Source organism: Bacillus rossius, chromosome 1 (genome assembly GCF_032445375.1).
Source record: "Bacillus rossius redtenbacheri isolate Brsri chromosome 1, Brsri_v3, whole genome shotgun sequence".
In the NCBI taxonomy this organism is placed as follows: Eukaryota; Metazoa; Arthropoda; class Insecta; order Phasmatodea; family Bacillidae; genus Bacillus; species Bacillus rossius.
The window spans coordinates 163,923,674-163,946,485 of record NC_086330.1 but is presented as its reverse complement, the minus strand read 5'-3'; positions in this window follow the sequence as shown (position 1 = coordinate 163,946,485).

Sequence of the window (22,812 nt, the reverse complement as noted above, 5' to 3'; positions counted from 1 at the left end):
GAAAAGCAACACATGCTATTTGTTTCCGAACAAAGACAACCTAAAAAAGTTTATTTTACAAACACTGTTAACAGTGACAACCTGAAGAAGTTTATTTTACAAACACTGTTAACAGAAACAAATATGAGACAAGTAACATGAAATAGATAATACAGTGTAATTTTTTTGTATGGAACATAAATATTGATGTAAAATTATAGATATTTGTAAATTTGTACATTTACATGAAAACATCTGTATCACCACAAAATAGTGTCCGCAGTAATACTGGGCTCGGATTCTTACCCGGGAATTTCAGCTTTGCGTTGTCCCAGTACCTTTAATAGGTAAAGTTATTTGTAAACCGTTCCTGAATAGCTTTCCACATTAATATGCACAATAAAACAAAATACAGTCCAATTATTGAATATTCGAATAAATTTTCCATGGTTTAAAATTAAAAAAAAAAAACATGCTTGAATGAAACATTGAATAAAATATAAATTCGTGCACCAATTTTTGTAAGAAATACTCAGTATTATCTCGAAAAACGTATTTCAAATATGTGTGTATATACCTACACAAATTGACAATATTTCTCTTGTAGTATTACGAACTATTCCTTGGCGACAGGTTTCTAAAATAATCTTTTGTAAAATTAAATATTTTTTTTATTCTGTGCAGACAGGAACTTTAATGGTGCAAATAATAAACCCGCGGCTCACGAAATCTATATAAAAAAAAAAAAGCCGTGGTGGGGGAAGTGGGAGGCGTTGTGGTTGGTGCGGCGCCCGCGATGGTGTGAGGGGGGGGGGGGGGGGTGAAGGACCTGCGGGCGTCCGCGAACCCTTATTTGCGCAGCCCTCAACCAGCGTGCCGCGACTCCGCAGGGTGTCGCCGCGAAGAAGAGAGGCGCCCTTCAGCACCTCCCCCCCTCCTCCTCAGTTGACCCGTGTGGCACGGCGAGCCTCCCGACTTGCCGCCGGCTCGGGTGTCGCGTGTGCCTTCGACACCTCCCTCGCCCCTGCATCACTGCATGTGTATACTAGCTCATGCCCGGCATGCGTTGCAATGCCTCGTTCATTTTAGAAATTTGTTTGAAGTAGGTACTCATATACAAAGCATGTCTCTATCTGTCTCTGTCTAGTTCTATATCTTTCTATGTATACATCTATCTCCTTTTCTCTCTGTATCGCTATCTAAATACATATATATGTAACTCTCTCTATATCTCTATATCTCTCTATATACATCTCTCTATATCTATATCTCCCTTTATATTTTCTATATATACCTATATCTATATATATTTATATGTCACTCTATAACATGGAACTATTAAAAATTAATATTTTTATACACCTATATTTTTGTATATCCTTTTACCTGTCACAGATAAGACATAGGTATACAAAAACACGCGCGTATTCGAATGCAACGTTGTGTCAAAATTTCAAAACAATCGGCGAAGAACCTTCGGAGATTTACGTTTTACAACGAACGAACATTTATATTTTTATTTATATAGATATCGTGTCCAAGTGTGCATTTTATTGGGCATTTGCGCTCTCTTGCCAATGTACGATTTCTGCATTAGTGCTGTCCTTTTTTTCGGTGTGCTCTGTTGCCAGATATAACAAAAGTTTTACACAATTAAAATGAATGAAATTAAAAAAAAAGTTTTTGAAACATATTTTGTAAAGGAATATTTGGAATGATAACTCAAATATAAGTTTTCATTTATTTCATTAACATCACTTGATAGTATTCAATTTTAGGTATATTTTAAAGAAATTGTATACATTATCATGGCGAGACTTCCACAAAATATTTATATAGTTTTCCTCGTTTCATGGTCCAAAGATCCCAAAACCATCGCCAACTCAAAATTATATATATATACACATATATATAAGTAGTATATAATAGTATGTCCTGCTCCAGGCGCCAGGCGGTGGTGGCGGTGCCGTGGAGCCGGCCGATTACTCTGACGTCATGGTGGCCATCTTGGATGAGTATGACCTTGACCTTTAAGATTGACCTTGACTTTGACCCCGACGGCCATCTTGGATTCGCCATATTGGATCCGCCATCTTTAATTCGGGTGCTCCACTCACTCATGATGAAATTTTCGTCACGGCCACCATATAGATTATTTTTCTGTTCCGCTGGAGGCCGCCATCTTGGATACCGTCGACTCTGTTCCTTTTGTTTGTTCCTAGAGAGCGCCAGCATCGCTCTTTTTTTGTTCTGCTGGAGGCCGCCATCTTGGATACCGTTGACTTTGTTTCTGCTGTTTGTTCCTAGAGAGCGCCAGCATCGCTCTGTCTCATCACATAAGGCCGATGTTCCATTATCTACCATAGCTATTATGGTCCTTATCGGCATATTAAATTTAATTTTTTATGCAAAATACTTTGGAAGCGTTGTGATTGCAGCTCTGATCTCTAGGTTGGGAAACACACGCCTTTAACCGCACGGCTTATCGAGACATTTACCGGACTGAGAATTAAATAAGGTATATATAAAAACAACATAAATATTCGGACTTGTATTTTTTTAATTTGAAGTAATATCATCACCTGATCGAGACAGAACCACCATATTGTATTAAGACGTAACTGTTGCAATTATCGTTACGGTCGCCATCTTGAAAATCTGTAATTTAAAAAAATTACAAAAACAGCTTCTGGCTTGTGCTTGAACTCTATCCTTGTTCAATTAATGAGAAGTTCACAAGCTGTCAGAAGATTTTTTTGTAATTTTTTTATCACTTTTTTATTTATTATTTTTTTTTAATGTTATATTGAATTTTTTTCTGTGATTTTTTGATATAAAAGAAACGTGCGTGTCGCTTTTCTCCGCCTGCTCCCGATTATTTTTGCCAATATTTTGATAGTTTTCTCCATGTACTCCCGATTCTTCTTGTCAATATTTTGATGGTTTTCTCCATGTAATCCCGATTATTTTTGTCAATATTTAGATGGTTTTCTCCGTGTGCTCCTAGTTGCTTCTCAGTAACCGATCTAAGTATGAAGGATTTTTTTCTTAATGAATCATGTCATTTTATTCAGAGTTAAATTTAATTATTTGAATTTCTGCTATTAAAACAAAACTTGTGATATTTTTATCGGGTGGAATTCAAACTAAAATATCATTACTCAGTCATATATAATAATAAGCTCTGAGACATCTGAGAATCACTAATAAGCAAGACGAACTTCCTTCTCCTTGGTGCTTAGCGAAGACATCCTTCTTTTGCGATCGTTAGTGAGCATCCTGCATCTCACATAAAAGAACTAAATAATATTTACCTGTAAGCATCATGTGGTGTCATCAGTTGACAATAATCGACACTACTTTAAACAGGTTATTTTGCATGAGATAAATTAACTCTCACCACTGAATGGTGCTATTGTAGTCAGTTAGAGTCATGTAGTCTCGTAGCCACGTAGCCTCGTGTCCTGGAAGCTTCGTAGTCCTGTAGCCTCGCAGTCTCGTAACCTTGTGTTCTGGAAGCTTCGTAGTCATGATGCCTTGGAGCCTCGTAGACTTGTAGCTACGTAACCAAGTCGCCTTGAAATCACGTAACCTTGTGTTCGGGAAGCTTTGAAGTCCTGTAGCCTCGTAATCACGTAAACTTGTGTTCTGGAAGCTTCGTAATCCTGTAGCCTCGCGATCACGTAACCATGTGGATTTGCAATCGCATAGTCTCGTAACCACATGACTCGTAGTCACGTAGTCATGATGCCTTGGAGCCTCGTAGACTTGTAGCTACGTAACCAAGTAGCCTTGTAATCTTATAACATAATGCTGTTGGAGCAGTTGGATCAAATGAGAAAATTCCGACGAAGACAGATGCGGCAATTGGAGTCTTGTAGACATGTAGCAACGTAACCAAGTAACCTTGTAATATTATAACATAATTATGCTGGAGCAGTTGGAGCCAAAGAGAAAATTCAGCCGAAGACAGATGTCGCAATTGGAGCTATGTAGACTTGTAGCTTTGTAGTCAAGTACTCATGTAGACTTGTAGCCCTGTATCCTTACAGTCTCATAAGCTTGTGTTCTAGAAGCTTCGTAGCTCTGTAGCCTCGCAGTTTCGTAACCTTGAAGACTCGAAGTCACGTAGTGTCGTAACATCATGGCTCGTAGTCGCGTAGTCATGATGACTTGGAGCCTCGTAGACTTGTAGCTACGCAGCCCAGTAGCCTCGTAGACTTGTAGTTACGTAAACAAGTAGTCTTGTAATCTTATAACATAATGCTGCTGGAGTAGTTGGAGCTTTGTAGACTCGAAGGCAGTTGGAGGAGTCTTGTAGACTCGTAGAATTGAAGCTTTGGAGCCAAGTAGACTTGTATCCTTGTAGCTTCATAGACATGTAGTTTCGTAGCCACGCAGACTTTTAGCCATGTAGTCTCGCAACCATGTATAACTCGTAACCAGCTATATCCTTGTAGACTCGTAGCCTTGTAGCTTCATTGTCTCTTAGACTCGTAGCATTCTAACCAAATATCATTGGAGCTCTTGAAGCAAAAGGCAGTTGGAGCCAATGACTGTTGGAGCCAATGACTGTTGGAGCCAATGACTATTGGAGCCAATGACTTATGGAACTAGAAACTGATGGATTCATAGACTGATGGAGACATTATATCCTAACTTAACATTGACGATCGCATCCTATCGAGTTGAATGTACGTGAGAATGTACCTCCTTTTCGTTAAATGAGCTTTCGTTTTGTAGAATGTGCTTCCTTTTGATTGACGGTGCGTCAAAAATGTGCTTCCTTTTTGTTGATTGAGCTTTCAAATGTGCTGCCTTTTTGATTATGCTTCCGAATTGTGCTGTCTTTTTGATGATGGTGCTTCCAAAATGTGCTGCCTTTTTGTTGATGGTGCTTCCAAAATGTGCTGCATTTTTGATTGTGCTTCCAATATGTGCTACCTTTTTGATTGTGCTTCCAAAATGTGCTGCCTTTTTGATGATGGTGCTTCCAAATGTGCTGCCTTTTTGATGGGATTCTTGGTCCTCTTGTAAGCGTAAAAAAAGGTTACAATGGTTTAATTGAATATAATTAGCTGACGATGAAGAAGGTCGGGAGGTTCGGCAATAACTGGTCTATACGTCTGACATTGTTTATGAGCCGGTCTGCGGTCCGAAGACGCTTGGTGTATATGTATGGATGGCTATGGATGAACGGTTAGAGGTTAGGTATTCTAAGTATCAAAAACTAGACTTTCATGTTAGGTTTATTTGCAACGTATTTAATTCGTCGAACATTGTCGTATATTGTCTTGAGTGGTCTTTCGTAGAGTGAATGATTAGTAAATTCCACGAAAGGTAATAAAAACCAAAATATAAAATTTATTTAATATTTAGTTACACTTGTCACTGGTCAAGAAGCAAACCGTCAACAGGAAACCATTGATTCAATATGTAAATTAATGAGTTATTTTTCGGTGACTTTTGGAATCTTTCCCGAATTTGTAAGTCAATAAATACACGATTACAAGATGGCGCCCAAAATTTCAAGATGGTGGGGCACCTCAGTAATAATAAATGATTATTGCACTCTAGCGGGTTAGAATAAAACTAGCATTATGGTAATGTACTCTATAAGACGAGTACACACACAAGATGTTGTCCTCCAGCAGACGAAAACAAGATGGTGGCAATGCTTTTAGCAGTTGGTAGCTCCTGGTAGCATGTACTGAACATAAAATGTCGGATCCATGATGGTCGTCAAGGTCAAAGTTAAATTTAAAAGTCAAAGTCAAAGTTCATGGTCAAGGTCAAAGTTAAAGGTTAGGGTCAAAGTTCAAATTATAGGTATAAGTTCAAGGTCAAGGTCAAAGTTCATGGTCAAGGTCAAAGTTAAAGGTTAGGGTCAAAGTTCAAATTATAGGTATAAGTTCAAGGTCAAGGTCAAAGTTCATGGTCAAGGTCAAAATTCAAAGTCAAAGTCAATGTTCTAGGTCAAGGTCAAAATTCAAGGTCAAGGTCAAATTTAAAGGTCGAGGTCAAAGGTAGGTGGCTTTTGTGAAGAAAGGATCTGTCGGTTTTTTAATTTTTTTTGCTCTTACCGGTTTTGAACCAAGGATGGGATCGATCTAATCAATCAGTATTCTAATAAGTTAATGTTTTTTGAATTTTGAACTTTGTTTATTAAAATCGGATAATAAATAAAGATTTTCAAGATTGCATCCATAACTATAATTTATACAGAGCTGACATATTTAAAATGTCGGTGTGGTGTAAGATGTTTTATTTGAGAATTTTTTTAAATATATATGAATAAATTACGGGTTTACTCACGCCGGAAATCGAACCGAAGACCGAAATTGTTTTAATAACTAAACATTTGAAGAAGGCAATTCTTAAAATATTTTTTGGAATTTTTTTGGAATTTATAGCATTGAAATTACGGATTTTCGATTCATTCTAGGTGACGATATACAGGATGGATCAAAATTCATGTTACAACGCTTGAGGGTAGAAAGCTCTTATTATTTGCAACCATTTTTGCCAATAAACTTGTAGCCTGAAACGCGTAGTAAAGCCCCTGTAGCCACAGAAAGAGTCAGCGTAGGCAACCAGTTGGGCTTTGTGCGAGACAGACGATGCTGTGGTGAATTACGTGTTTACGACGCCGGGCAGCGCTCGAGAGGACTGTACGATGTCGAATGCTGACCCACGCCCCTTTTTACTTCCGTTGGTGGCGCCCTCGCCTCTTTTCTTCCGTTCGTGCCGTGCCATAGCACTGCGCAGCGTGACATCGCAGTGTCGCAATGTGTTTTAATATCACTGGTGGTCTGTCGTTGACTGTTCTGTCGTACAAGCAAACTCGTGGTGTCATTTCTTTCGCTGTGGTTCTGAAAAGGGCGACGTTATAGTGGAGCTCAATGGAGTACACGTTTAGTGAGTACACGGACATGCTGCTTGTTTACGGGGAATCTAGACAAAATGGACGAGCCGCCCGTCGTCTGTACGAAGAACGATATCCTGGTCGTTGGATTCCAGCTCACACCATGTTTGCAAGACTTACTCAGCGAATGCGTGATACTGGTACATGTGCCGTCACAAGACCAAATGCTGGTGCTCCACGCAGGGTTCGTACTCCCAGTTTTGAAGAAGATGTACTTCAGAGATTTGAGGAGAGTCCTGATACAAGCACAAGGGCAGAAGGTTCCGATATGGACGCTGACAAAATGGCTGTTTGGCGAGTTCTTCATGAGCAACTCTTGTACCCGTATCACCTTCAAAAAGTGCAACACATGGGTCCGGCGGACTATCCTCTTCGCATGACCTTTTCTCGTTGGTACATTCGAAGAGTATTGAGGAACCCCGAGTTAGCGGTTTCATTCAGCGATGAAGCCAAGTTCACTCAAGAAGCTATTCTCAATTCGCACAACAGTCATGTTTGGAATGATGTCAATTCACATGCAACGTGTGTTACAGCTCGCCAGGAACGTTTTTCAGTTAATGTGTGGGCCGGTATTGTTGACGGCGTACTCATCGGGCCTTTTTTTATTACGCCACGACTTACCGGCGCCGGATACCTCCACTTCCTTCAGAATGAACTACCAGGTCTTCTTGAAGAGGTTCCATTGCATGTCCGATGTGTGATGTGGTACCAACATGACGGGGCACCACCTCATTTTTCCCTGCAAGTGCGAGAGTAATTTAACCAAATATTTCCAAACCGATGGATTGGACGAGCGGGCCCTGTCGCATGGCCGCCAAGGTCACCGGACCTAACCCCGTTAGATTTCTTTCTGTGGGGTTACGTAAAACGGCTTATCTACGCTACGCCAGTAGAAACGGTAGAAGAGCTTACACAGCGAATCATTGAAGCGTTCGAAATCATAACGTCGACTCCACACATGCTCCAGCGTATCCGTAAAAACATGAGTCGCCGTTGCAACCTCTGTGTCGCTCAAGGTGGGCGTATTTTTGAGCCGTTGCTTTAGGCTGTCACGTTGTTAAAACGTATGCAAAAATTTCAATGTTGTGAAACAACGCCGAAGCTGTTATTGATTTCAGAGTAAAATTAAAATCTGTGCCATGATTAAAAATGTTATTTCTCTACTCGAACCCCCGCACATCCACAACATAACACTCTAAATGGGTTGCCTACGCTGACTCTTTCTGGGGCTACAGGGGCTTAATTACGCGTTTCCGGCAATATGTTTATTGGCAAAAATGGTTGAAAATAATAAGTGCTTTCTACCATCAAGCATTGTAACATGAATTTTTGATACATTCTGTATATACTTATACTTATATATACTGTGACATAAGTGGTGTGGGGAGTCAGTCTGCCAGCGGCTTCCTTGGAGAAAGGATCAGTCACCATTTTTTTTGCACTCGTAGGGTTCAACCGAGGAATCGTAAAAGTAAGTTTTATAAATATTTTCATTAAAATTGTATTAATTTTTTTTATAAATTTTTAATATTTTTTTATAAAAATCGGATAATAAATAAAGCTTTTCAAGATGGCGACCGTAACGGAAAATGCAATGGTGACGTCATAATCCTATATTACGTCAGAGGCTTATCGGAGGCCGTAGACATGGATGCTTAAGCCTCTTTTAGGATTTTGTGTTCTTTCTAAGGCAAAAGTATTTTGAGGTTTCTCGAAATCCTAATTTTTGAAATTTGTGGAAGAAAACGAGAAATTTTTCCTCAAGACGGTAATTTTTGAGTCATATTGTGTCTTTTTTGAGGAATTTTGAGGAATTATTTAGTCAAAAATGGCCGCCGTGACGTCACAATCCAAGATGGTGGTTCGGCACCCTGCACCGGACCCTGGACCCTGTGCCCGGAGCCCCCAAAACATACTACTCACGTGCATTTAATACCCATCAACTTAACCTACAAATTTAAATTGTCAGTTCTAATTTTATTCCATGCAACTTATGACGTATTGAAAGCCTCTTTTAAAATAAAAATAAGTTTGTAAAATCAATTATAACATTTATAAAATAAAAAAATATAAATTAATTATAATAATAGTTTAAAGTATATATAAAAATTAAAGTTATATATTTTTTAATACATAGTTCATTTAAAAAATATAAAACTTTGGATTTAAAACGCTTGAACAGAACGTCTGTCGGGTCCGCTAATATATATATATATATATATATATATATATATATATATATATATAGTGTATAATATATTAGTAGTATATAAAAGGGTCTCCGGGCCCTGGAACCGGAGCGAGATGCTGTTGCCGATAACTGCCAACTTGTATAATGACGTCACGGCAGCATCTTCGATGACCTTGACCCTGACCTTCAACCTTAGCATTGAACCCGGCAGCCATCTTAGGTTGCGCAGTTTTAATTATGTCACATCCACCATTTTGTTTTGTAGAAATTTCTACTATATAGTTGGGAAAATTTTTAAACAATAATTTAAATAAAATTTTATTAAAAATTTCCGCCATTTTTAATTATGATGTCACTGTTGAAATTATCGTTACGATTACCATATTGAAAATCCGTTATTATAATGCTAGTCAATTGGAAAAATGATTCAAAATTATACAAATATTTAATTACAATTACTAAAAATTAATTTAAAACGCAATTACATCATGAAGGTTATAGTCCTCGATTTGAAACTGGCGAGGAAAAAAAAATAGTGAAAGATACTTCCTCCACAGTGGATACCAGCAGACTGACCCCCCCCCCCCCCCTTATCTAAATGCCAAGGAATATATTACGTCAACCAGTATAACGTCATATCCGCGGTCTCGTGTACATCTGCTGGAGACCGCCATATTGATTGATGTCAAGGACACCATCTTCTTTTCGTCTGTTAGAGAATGTCATCTTGGATGAAGTTAAGGCCGCCATCTAGATTTTATCTGCTGCAGGACATCATGTTTCATGACGTCAAGGCTGTCATCTTGTTTTGGTCTGCTAGAGTTTGCTGCCATCATATTAGTGTATTGTTTACCTGCTAGAGTGCAGTAGTAGTATTTATTACCAGTCAGTCAATTATTTTAATGTCCACCATTTGGTCGGCCGTCTTGGCCACCATATTGAAAATTTGTTCTCGGTCCAATCCTTGACTGATGCAAAAATAGTTAATTTTAAGTAAAAAAAAAATCCTATTTAATTAAAAGTAACAGGTTCAAGGGGAATAAAAACACAACAAGTTTATTACAAACAAACAATTTAGTATGCAATTTCTACAAGTACAAAAGAAAAGCTAATTATTAGCGTTTCTCGAGTTCTAGTTCTTTTTAGATTGCGAAGCGAGTCCTTTCCATGTATTGACATGTTTTTTTCTTCAGTCCGGCTCCATCTGACAGTTGATTACCACATACAGCACACTGCTTAGAGTTCTTAGTTTCTTTAAAATCAGTGATATTTTTAATGAAGCCTTTCACTGAACATGCGCACAAACCTTTTTCCACAGAAGATCCATTTTGATTTTCATGAATGTGCAACCAGTCCGTCACAATTCTTGATGTGTCTTTTCAATCTTCCGTAGCGTATAAACAGGTTACAAAACCTGTTGCACTGATTTCTAATGCGTTCAGAGTTATTATTACAATCGTGTATTACAACCAGGGGCGGGTTCAATCCCCCCCCCCCCTTAGCACCAAATCTTTAATTAATTTCTTATTCATCACTCAAACAAATTTCTTATTAAAATTAATAACATTTTTACCATTACAATATTTTAATTTAAGTACCGAAAACTGCTAAAATAGCACTATTTTACACCTTAAAATCCAAATTTTCCCGTGGGAGGCTTTAATACGGGGGGGGGGGGGGGGGGGGGGCGGCATGCTTCTAAACATCCCCCATACACAAATACTGGCTACGCCACTGATTACAACACCACATCCACATGTACACACCTATGTATTTTGTCCACTAGCTACTTTCATTTTACCTTCCAGACGGATTGCATGTGATTAGATTACTCATGTTTGAACTTGAGCTGTCTGTAAATGGTGTGTTCACACCTGCCCGTCCCACTCTCAGATTGCAGAACACGGCTTATGGCGCGCGCTGTTGCCAAATCTCTAACACATTACGAATTTCAGGAGATGTGTGTCTTTGTAATTCGGATCGAACAAGAATAATATTAAGAAATCATATCGTAATTTATAATATTTTATACTATTACACATATAAATTTGTAATAATGCCACTTTTATGTAAATTTCAAATAAAAACTACCTATTGTAGACGAAAATTTCTTATAGTTTTCTTTTATGTTCTAAAAATCCCATATATATCACATTTTCATGGGCCCGATAAATGCCGTATTTTTGGACAAGTCATGTCCAAAATGATAAATAAAATACGGTAATGGAAATTCTCGGTCGAGTAAGTTATGGGAAAAATCCGAACAATTGGGTCGAAATGGGGAAGATTTTTTTGAAAAACAGAAAAATCGCAACAACTCCCATACTATGAATAATATTGCATCCGTTTTAACGTATGATAACTCGGAGTACCTAATGCCAAAAAATGTTTTCTAAATACATTTTGATACGACGAGCCATAACTGCATGGGTTCGAAAAATATTTTCATCGTACAAAAAAAAAAACGTAACTGCCTTAGTAGACACCTTATCAAATCTGTTTAAATTGTTGGTAAATATCATAATTATTTTCCAAAACTTTGTCAAAAACTATGTTTGATAAGATGCTTGGTGTTGAGAAGGATAAAAAAATAATTCAAAATATTGTACCACCATCGCTATCAAATTCCTTCGTATTTATTTGATACATTTTACATATTATGTTTCAGATTCGATTAAAATATATTTTGTAACACCCATTACTGCAAGGGGAAGAAAAAAATATGAGTTTAAGGATATAAAAATCTCGTTTTGTTCTAATGTAAAGAAATATAATCATCAAAATCTTCCTGCGCCTTTAGGCTGTGCCGATAAAAAATTTTTTTTTAACTTTAACTTGCAACAAGAATCTGTTCACACACATTTCATTCATAGGAATTTATACGATAAATATAACGTTAACTTGATTAAGAAATTAATAACATCACATACCTTTTAATCACTATCGCTACCGCTGACCAATGTTTATACCCCTTCCATAAGAGTAGCACAGAGCTGACCAGAAGAATGGTAAGCTTCCTTAATTGCATTGCACACATTCATTATTTTGAAAAATACTCAAATACATTCAACACAATCTTGCGCTCCCTCCCGCGTAGCCTACCGATATAATTTCTTTTCGGTGTTCTAACTTCCATATTTCATATGTGCGTAATTAAAATAAATGTAGAAAATAAAATCACGTATGTTAATATATAATTTGTCAAAATTATAACTGTAACGAGTCACCGGACACAACGCGTTGCTTCGTCGCGAGACGCGATACTAACTGGCAGGCTGGTTTTCAGAAATGCGTGTCTAAGGAAATACATGGTTGACTAAGGAAGCCATGTATTTGAAATTGCTTGCAGGACAGAACCCCACTTATCTAAACACATGACCCTGTTTCCTCTTACGACGACAGCTTGTGAGAGAAACCTCTGTTGCAGCGCGCTCTTGTACTGATAAGACACATCTTTAACAGTCATTTCCACGGAAACTGTAGAAGCAATTGAGATGGAGCTGCTTTTAAAAACTAATTAAATTCATTGTCAACATTTTTCAGGCTTTCGTTCTTCATCTATCTTTAATAGAAAAAAAGTTTTCCGCTGGTAAACCTTTTGATGTGTCAGTTTGTGAGAAAATGCATTTCAATATATTAAAAAAATTATTTAAGTGAAACCTGTATAGTTTTAGTCTTAAAATTTGTTCGGTGGCGTCCTAAGGCATTAATTTATTAATAAAAAAAATCTGAATGAAATACACATGTAGGTTATTTTGTTTTGATGTGAAACATCTCGGAATACTTCAAAATAGTTCGCAGTGAATAAGTTATGTTTTTTAATTTTTTCGGACACTTAAAATATTGTTAAGTATTCAAAATAAGCATTGCCTGATGCGTATTTCGATGCTGTACAATATGAAAAAAAGCTTGGTCCAAAAATTAAAATTTTAATTTCGTTTGATATTTGGCAACAACGCACGAAGAAACAAGGACAGCGCTAGCGGCAATCGGCGTGTGTTAGAGAGAGAGAGAGAATGCGCCCATTTACTTCCACACTGCAATCTAAGAGTGGGATGCTCTATAGCGCTCCGCGCACCGCCTGGCGGCCCGGGCTTCAACTGACCTGAATTGAGTCCCTTCCATGTCACAAGCGCACAGAACAGTTGACGTGCACAGAATCGGAACACAGCGCAGCTATATTTTTGAAACAGCGTCACGTGTTTTAAATAAAGTAATAGGAGTCTTAATTAGATTAAATAATTTTATATCCTTAACTAAGACCTGGCCTCTCCTACTATGTAGGATTATTGCAGTTCCTTGGCAGTATAAAAATACAATGCTCAAATGTTTCCTTTGCCATAAAACATAGCTATTTATAACTATATGTTTTGTTGTTAAGTTTTATGGCTAAAACATAGGTATTTATAACTATATGTTTTGTTGTTTAGTTTTATGACTAAATAAATACCAGGAGTTTCCTGCTTTTTGTAAAATATTTAGATATTGATCATTATAAAAATATATGTATAAATGACACTTTAATTTAATTTTATTTTTCTTGATGATTTTCAATCCTTGTGAATGCATGTCATATGTTACTGTTTTGTTTTCAAACAATTACTTTGTAAAAAAAAAAGCAATGAACAACGCCAGCAAACCCAATAAGGAAAGCGAACCAAAATAAAATAAACTATATTTTAATTTTTCTTTTATGATCTATTTAAACATTATTTTCGCCAATGGTGACGAAAGAGCGTCAACATCTGCGTCCTAGATGAGAATTTTCGTCTAAATATACGTTCATAATATAAAATGTGCGTCAAAGTCTGTACGTCCAAAATTTGCGCTCTTTTTGATAAATGCGCGCCTACCAAATGTACATCCTTTTTGTTGAATTTGAGTTTTTTTTTATGAATGTGGGTCCAAATTTAAATAATTTTCGTTGAATGTGTGTACTTTTTTATATATGCGTGTTAAATGTGCATCCTTTTCGTTGAATGTATATTATTTTCATTGAATGGGTGTTTAAATGTGCGTTCTATTCGTTTAATGTAAGAGAAATTATGCGTTCTTTTTTTGAATACGCGTCCAAATATATGTGATTTCGTTTTGCGTGTAATCTTTTTATATAATTGCGCGTTCAATATGTCTCCTTTTCGTTGAATGTGCGTCCTTTTCAATGAATGCGTGTCCAAATGTGCGTCTTTTTCGTTGAATGTGAGTTAACCTTGTCATTTTATTAAATATAATTTTGCGTTCAAAATTATGTTAATGGATTGAGTGCAGTCAAGTCATGAGCCTGGACTGAAGATTTCGTGGCCTAAGGACTTTAGTTCCTTTATTTTTCATAAAGTATACATTACTGGGACGCTTAGTCTTTGAGACTTCATACATTGTGTTGAGTTTTTATCTACGGGACTTACTGTTAGAATGTGATTGGTGTATTTAAAATTCATAGGCAATAAATTGTTAAAAAATAAAATGAAAATAGTTGTTTTGATTCATACATTATACCAGTCGCTGCGAGTATACAAGTGGGGATCAGACAGCAAGGACCCCATTTTACCTGTATCTTTGGTGGAGTGTGGGTCGTTTGGTTTGACTACTTTGCTGCACAGGCCTTGATATAAGTTCTATTTATTTGAGAAAATGCTGTAGCTTTGCAAATTCATGGAAAAGATAATAGTGTTATTTATTTGTGAAAATTATGTAACTATGCGAAGTTATGAAAAAGTTTCGACAGTCATTAATTTAATTAAACTCTTTTTAGATATTATGTCTATTTACAATAAAATAAATAGATTGTTTAGGGAATTAAAATTTTATGAAATAAGTTTTGAATTTTGAATTTTTATTTTTGAAATGTCTTAAATCATATCTTACAAGCAAATTATATATTATCACGAGACGTTGATTCAGTAAAACAGATCTTCACCAGAAGTATAACAGAACAACTTTATGTTTTGATTTAATTCCGTAGTTTTTTAAGGAACGTGATCACATACAAAACTATCATGAGTTCCATTTATAATCATTTATTTTGTAAGGAATTATTGACAGATTTTTTCTTTAAGATGCTATTATTAATGTGGCATGACGTTTTGTGGTGTATTGAGGGGCATTAGTTACATAACCGGTGAAAACATTAGTTCGAGTGTTTGCTTGATTTACAAGGAAATAATAATTTAAAAATTATGTATGGGAAAATTAACTTTAAATTATCATTTATTTTTGTGGTTGGCTGTGCGCTGACTCTAAGAGTATACGCACAACTTCTCCCATTTACCAATAGTTGTGCATTTACCCAACTCCTTATTCATCTCTCCTGGCTTCCCATCCCTCAATAACGTCAAATACGTTTTTCCTTTCTTCGTGAATTTCCAAAAAAACGCTCTATTGCTTTTTCTATCTCTTTTTATCATCCCTTTACACCATTTTACCTCGGTCTGCCAAACTTATGTCCCATGTTGAAATGCTGTGTGGGGAAAATAGTTTACTTCCTCTCATAGAAAGACCGCCAGATTTTTTTGTCGGTTATGTGTGTCCCCTGATGTGTGTACCTAGTTTTCATGCATGAGATTATTAATCAGCTAGAAATAGATTTGATTTTTTCAACACATTATGGAAGATTTCCATTTACTCAATTTATTTAGCAGCGATAGATGGATTATTTGCATTAAGTATTAAGTATTTTTTTTACAATATTTCATAAATATACTTCATGAAATAATGCAGCCGAAGAAAATACGTTTTTTCTTCTCCCAAAGCTATGAAATCGTGTGGCCGCCAAACAAGTTATTTGCGTTGTCTGGCAACAAGGATTCTCAAATAGATAAACGGTTTCAAGTATTCAGAAAAAATATATTAAAATTTCTTCTTTTACTATATTTTGAGGAGTTTAATTTAGGTGGTACTGAAACATTTTTTTAAAGATGGACATACATTGTTATCTGTACCTTTTAATATTGCCAGTGATTTCAATAGACCATAATAAATTGATGAAATACTATACCAGTGTTGGTGCTCAGGAACAACACTTTATTTATCGTAAGAAAAGATAATCACTCGCGATTATACTGCGCGAACGTGTCAGCACCAAGGGTGAATTGGAAATGAATCATGAGAAATAGTTGCCTTAGTATGTTCGTTTATTTAAATGTTGAGAGGTTGATAAAAATAAGATTTCATAATTTTTACAATAAGAGTGTGTATGATCACAATAGGTTTCTCTCCAATTCCTTACGAATCGTGCACACATAAGGCCTATTTAAATTAGTTTCTTACCTCGTATAATTATTATCCAACAACCATGCCAATAACTGTAAACACGTATCGAAGGATTTTGCGGCCGGTGCCTGAAATCACATACTGTTACTCCGAAGATGGCGACTGCATTTCAACCGAAACCTTGGTGTACTCTTCGCCTTCGACGTGGCTATAATCCGCAAGCCAAGGAACCGCAGTTGTTATTACGGCATTTAAGCGTTACCAAAACCAAGGTGGGGATTTACTGGTAAGCAGTCGTTTCATCTAACCCTGAAGGCAACGGCAATGTAGGGAGCAAGAAACCGTAAAATTTTCTAAAATTAAAAATACTCATACGAGTCCTCAAGTAGAACGTTGTATCACTAGCGGCAATGATTTATCGTGATAAACTTTTTGCTAGAACTAGTTCACATCTATAAAATTTCTTTCGTTTCTGACTTTGATTGGGGAAAATAGTTTGTTCCACAAATGATTGAGCCAACGAGAACGCAGATCCTTGTTTAAAGATGTGGTAGCCTATCCTAAACTAATTCGATTCCATGACTTCATCTTTGTGCTCAATATTTTAAATAAATCATAATAAACTATCATTAATTATTTATTAATTGTTTTATAAATTAATCGTTTGTGTGTAGACTTTGACATTATTACATGATTCTATATCATTAATAAATCTATAAAATAATAGTTTTCCCACAATCCTGGAAACCTGAGTTTTTCATGGTTCTGTGCTTTCCAATTTTTAACGATTCATGAATGATATTAAAAAAATTTAGTCATACATGTTGAATACTACACAAACTTATTAATTTAAAACTCTATACCAAACGATTAATTGCTCTTAGTTCATATTGGGTTCACATAAAATAAAGACTAATTTTTTCTAAAAAATAAATAAATACTTATTACATTTATAATAAACTTTGTAAAAATTAATAGTTGTTATATAATTAATTTAGAAAATTGATGAAAAAACACCAACTTATAGAAACAAAATAATTTATGATACTACTAGCTGAACGGAATTTCCGTGCATTACTTGAAAAAAGTCGCTTAAGGTGATTTCTTCTAGTAATGTGAGTAAGAGGACGTTACAAGCATTTAGTAAAATAGCTTCATCGAGATAAAACATCATCTCTAAACATTGCTGGTAATGCCGTAGGATGAGCCACAATTATTTTCACTCCAGGCTAGACTTCAACTGCTTATACATAATCAAGACTTTTTAGAGCGCTCACTGGTCGATAAGAAAATACTCACTTGAGATGGTTGAACATGATTTGATCCATATTTCTCCTCCTTGTTTATAACTGGCTCAGGGTCTTCAAGGACGCATCAAGAGCACTATAGACCAATCACGAATGTGGGGCAGATGTATATAGGCTTCAAGTCTGCTTTGTCGCACAATGAATCCGTGAAATATTCATGGCTTCGCCCACAGTAGAGGCACGTATTTTTGCGAAATAATCTGATCGCTCATCGGTTTGCCCGCGCTAGCGATTGTTTCCTTGTGATTGGCGACCGTCTGCGAGACAAGCCATTGCTTTATTCGATCGGGCATAAGATCCGTTTGCTTTGGGTGGCTAAGATTGGTGTTCTGATAAGAGACACGTACCTGAAATAAAACGACCCAACCATGAAACACGGACGATGCTACAAAGTTTCAAAACACATCTGGTCTGGAAATATTTTCGCGAGAAAAACATGGCCCTACACTGTATTTTTTATTTTGTAAATGAATCAGAAATATTCATTAAAATTTGTACATTTATAGGAAAACAGCTGTATCACTACAAAAAAATATTCGCAGGAATACTGGGTTCAGATTGTTAACCGGGCGGGCATTTATGCTTTGTGTTGCCTCAGTACATCCAGTATTTAAAGTAATTTGTAAACCGTTCCCTGAATAGCGTTCCAGTATTAAATGCTCAAATATAAGGATAATATAATAAATTGAGTCAAATTATTGAACATACGAATATCTTTTCTGTGGTTTAAAATCCTTTGCTTGAATTAAACATTAAAAAAATGCGCCCATTTTCGTAAGAAATATTCAGTATTATCTCGAGGAACGTATTTCATATATGCAGAAATAACCACAGCCAAATGTTCTACAAATACACCATTTCTTTCTGGTAGCATAACAAACTGTTTCTTGGCAACTGGTTTTCAAAGGAATCTTTATGAAAGCACAGAAAATATTTTTCTGGGTAACGAATGGTAGGACTCGAACCAGCGAACCCAAAACGCCTCCAAACCGCAGTTGATAATTTCATGGTGGCGCCCTCGCGTCCCGCTGTTTACGTTGTTGGTGTTCGGGGGGGGGGGGGGAGGGGGGGGATTTTTGGTTTGAAGAGAAGGGAGAGAGGGGGTCCCACCCCTTCCTTCGCACTCCCAGTGCCACCAACCCCAGCACCCCACACTCCCCTCCAGCCGCGCCAGGCAGCCCCTATCTTCCCCGGCGGCATGAATACCTCGCGCTTGGATGACTTCATTACCTCGGCCCCGCCGTAAATCACGTGACCCGGCAGGGCCCCTCCCACCGCTTATGAAGCCACTAAATCTCCCTTTAATTAACCATCACTGTATCATTCCGCCTCGCGTCGCACGGAACACGACAATTTATTGTGCATCAGCCGCGGGAGCTGTGTGCGGCGGGGAGTCGCCGGCCGGCAGATATCGGAACGTTTAACGGCGTTTCCGCGGGAAAAAAAAAATTGCCGTTCGTGTGACCATTCGCTACCTGCACTATAATCAATTTTTGTAAATGAAACTGAAATAATCACGTGAAGTTACATATTTTTGGGAGTTTTTTAAATTTGTATGAAAACAATTTTATTGATACAAAAATAAAAATAAAAACATTTTTCGCAGTAGTAGTGGGTTCGGATTCTTAAAGGGGCATTTATGTTTTGAGTTTTCCCAGTACACTCATTCAGTATTAACTGCGCACATTAATGTGCATAATAAAACAAAATTAAAATTAAATTTTTCAATATTCATAGTTCCATAGTTTAAAAAATTTATTCTTGCTAAACATCAAATCAAAATTAAAATTATGCGCCCATTTTCGTAAGTGCGACAAAAATTATTTAGTATTGTTTAAAAAAACCTACATCATGAATGCAAAAACGAACCTCTACCTCGGCTGGTAGAGATAGACATATAACAATACCCGGGACTTGAGGCATCCACTGAAGTTCAGCTATTACATTGGGGCAAGTTTGAAGTTATGTATCGTAAATGCCAATAAATTATATTTATTATTGGTGATAAGGTTACCGAAGGTTAAAAATCGGTGCTGTATACTTATTTATTTTGCCATCTTGCAATAAAATCACCCGTCACCGTAAAATAAAATGGCTGTATTGGCCTTTCTTGAAGTCACACAACATTTTTTCGTAAAAAATATTTTTAACATTTAATTCACACTGCAAATGATTTAATACGTCACTTCTCCCGTTATCCCGCTTCATTTAGAAAATTTTCACAGAGCTAAATGACTGGCCTTGTAGCCAAATTGGCCACATTTGTAGCCAGAAGGAGCAATTGGTTACATTTGTAGCCAGGCTAAAAGGCTTCATTTGTAGCTAGATGGAGCAAAATTCTAATACGATTGACCAATATTTTTTACTTGAAAGATATATTACTGAATATATATACTTATATATAACTTTAAATCGTAATGTGGTGAAATCTGTTGAGAGAAACGGAACTACTAGACCATGTACTATTTAAAAAGTAATATTAACGCTTTCTGATTTTTTTAAATTGTATTTTAATGTTGTATTTCATTATAAACTCTCAGTATGCACCTGAAATTAGTTCAGAAGATAATATCCGTACCTCGGAGGCATAAAAACACTATACCTATATCCACTTTTGGGCAAAACGCGCTCTACGATACGACAAAAATTCAATGTTTTTTTTTTTGATATAAAATAGTTGAGTAAATAAGTAAGGTACTATTTAAAATTCTTTAAATCGTTATCATGAAAAATATGTCACATGTGAAATAGTGTCTTATGACTCGGAGGTACAGTAATGTACTCCAGATTGTTGCCTTATTGCCTGCAGTGGTATAAAAGGTTACATAAAATGGCTACAAATTTATTCAGGCTACAGACGGGTTGAGGCGAGCAGAGCATGTTACAATTTATTCAGGTATGTGATGAAAGCCAATCACTAGGCAAAACGAGTACGAGGCAAGCTGACCACGAGGTAAGTCGGGCATGTGTCAAAGCCAAACACCAGGAAAAACGGGCGTGAGGCAGCTGGGAACGAACGTAACTGGGCACGAGGCAAGAAGAGCATGAGGTTAGCAGTGCATGAAGCAAGCAAGGCACAAGGCAAGCTAGGTTCTATGCAAGTCGGGCACATGGCCGAAGCCAGGCGAGAGGCCAGCTATGCACTTGAGGAATGTACGTTCAAATGCGCGTCTTTTTTTGGATTGCAGTCCTTTTGGATAAATTTACAAGGAAATGTTTGTCTTTCTTGAAGAATTTGCATCCATATGTACATTTTTTGATGAATTTGTGCCCAAAATAGGGGTAATTTTTGTAAAATGTGCGTCCATTTTGATGAAAGTACGTCCAAAATGTCCGTCCTTTTGTTGAAGTTTGCATTTTTTGATAAATTTGGTCAAATATGTGCATCCTTTCTTTTTTTGTTGAATGTACGTCCTAGATTAAAATGAATTGTACATGTTCAAGTGAGGATTAAAATATTTATTGGTTCAGAGTCTCTTTGTTCTGCAATAAGCATTGAGCCTTGTAGAGAACGATAACTATATTATGTTATTTCGAATAGGCCTATGATTGATAATATATATATTTTTTGTAGCGTTCATCCTGTTTTAAAAGAATTTTTGGTTTACGTGTTAACAATACAACTTATAGTAGTAGTGAAGCATGCCGGGTCATGTCTGTACTTTCTGTCTGACGATCTGTATAAATCTTATCTTAAATACGTGTAAAAGGTATTTTCGTAGGCGTAAAGCATGTTGAGTAACTCCACACAGCAGAGCCTTCTGCTTCGAGATTTTCAAACTGAAGGCTTATCATTTGTTTTTTTACGTGGACGTATTGCACACTAATTATTTACAAAGAAGGCCTCTCAGTTTGTAAAAAAATGCTGTATATATATGTATATATACATAATTCTATGTCGTTCTTTATATGGGTCTGCAATATACCTTAGGATTTGTTAGCTTGTAGCACCGTAATTTCCCTTGTATGTGTAATGCATGCGTATTATGTCTGTATAATCCACGAAAAATATATACCCAGTTCTGCATCGGAAGGCTAGTGAGTGCCATAATTACATAATTTCATTGAATACATTTAGAGTCACTAAAAAAGAAGGTGCTTAGTAATTAAGTTGATAAGAATGTGCGTTGTTTTTATTTTATTAGTGATCTCGTCCCAAAATAAATCCAGCATTTTAATAACTGTCTGGGATACTTTAATAACTATATCATTATAAAATGAATTATATTGGCTAATTAAAAAATCATGAAGGCTTAATTCTAGCATAGAAATTCAATACGAAGGTTAAAATCAATTTTGGGGCTTTCGTAGAATTTTTATAATAATAATTGTTGCTTTTTTTATCATAAAAATAAATTAAAGATTTGTGCGAATTAAAAAAGATTAATTATGAGATACAATGAAATAATGCAATTATTATTTCTTTACGAGCGTTATGATAAAATGATAAGAATGAATTTTTACTATGCGCGCGCAAAATGCAACAAAAATTGAAAGGATGAAACAGGCTACATACATATAACAATTATATGTGTGCTTTTAAATAATTTTAGTGATTGACATTAAATTATAGTTCATGTAGTTAAAAACATTTATTTATTGTGAATATTAGTGATAGAATTTATGTTAACAAACATTTTCAACTGTATTTTAAAATGTATTTATTTTAGTAAGAGTTCCCGTATATATACCGATATCAGGTTGCTTGTAAGGTTCCATTGTCTCTGGCAAGGAGTGTCTGTGGCAGATTTAGTAGTCTCCTGGCCGTATTCATGCGAGTGTTTGTGAGGTTATGTTCCCGTATGTATAATATATTTGCATAGTGAATTATTACATTATTAATAAATTGGAATAAATATTTACCATATTTATTGATTTTCATTAATAATTAAAAATGTTCTTGATTATTTCGATGAATTAAAAAATTAATTTTATATAGGTGGTTATGGTAATATTGAATACTAAGTATTTACGTTAAATTTTCATTTTTTTGAAATTTAACTTTACCAACTGCATTTATATTATCACTTCAGTCCTTTTATGATTTTATTTATGTTTATTATTTTATTGCAATATTAAAGTTAGTTGTTTATTTCGCCAAGTAAATACAAATTCTAACGCGCGTACATAAGTACACGCAACAATGTTTTTAACTTACGAGTGCAGAAAGATTATGACTTTATAAGAATAGACTACATCCC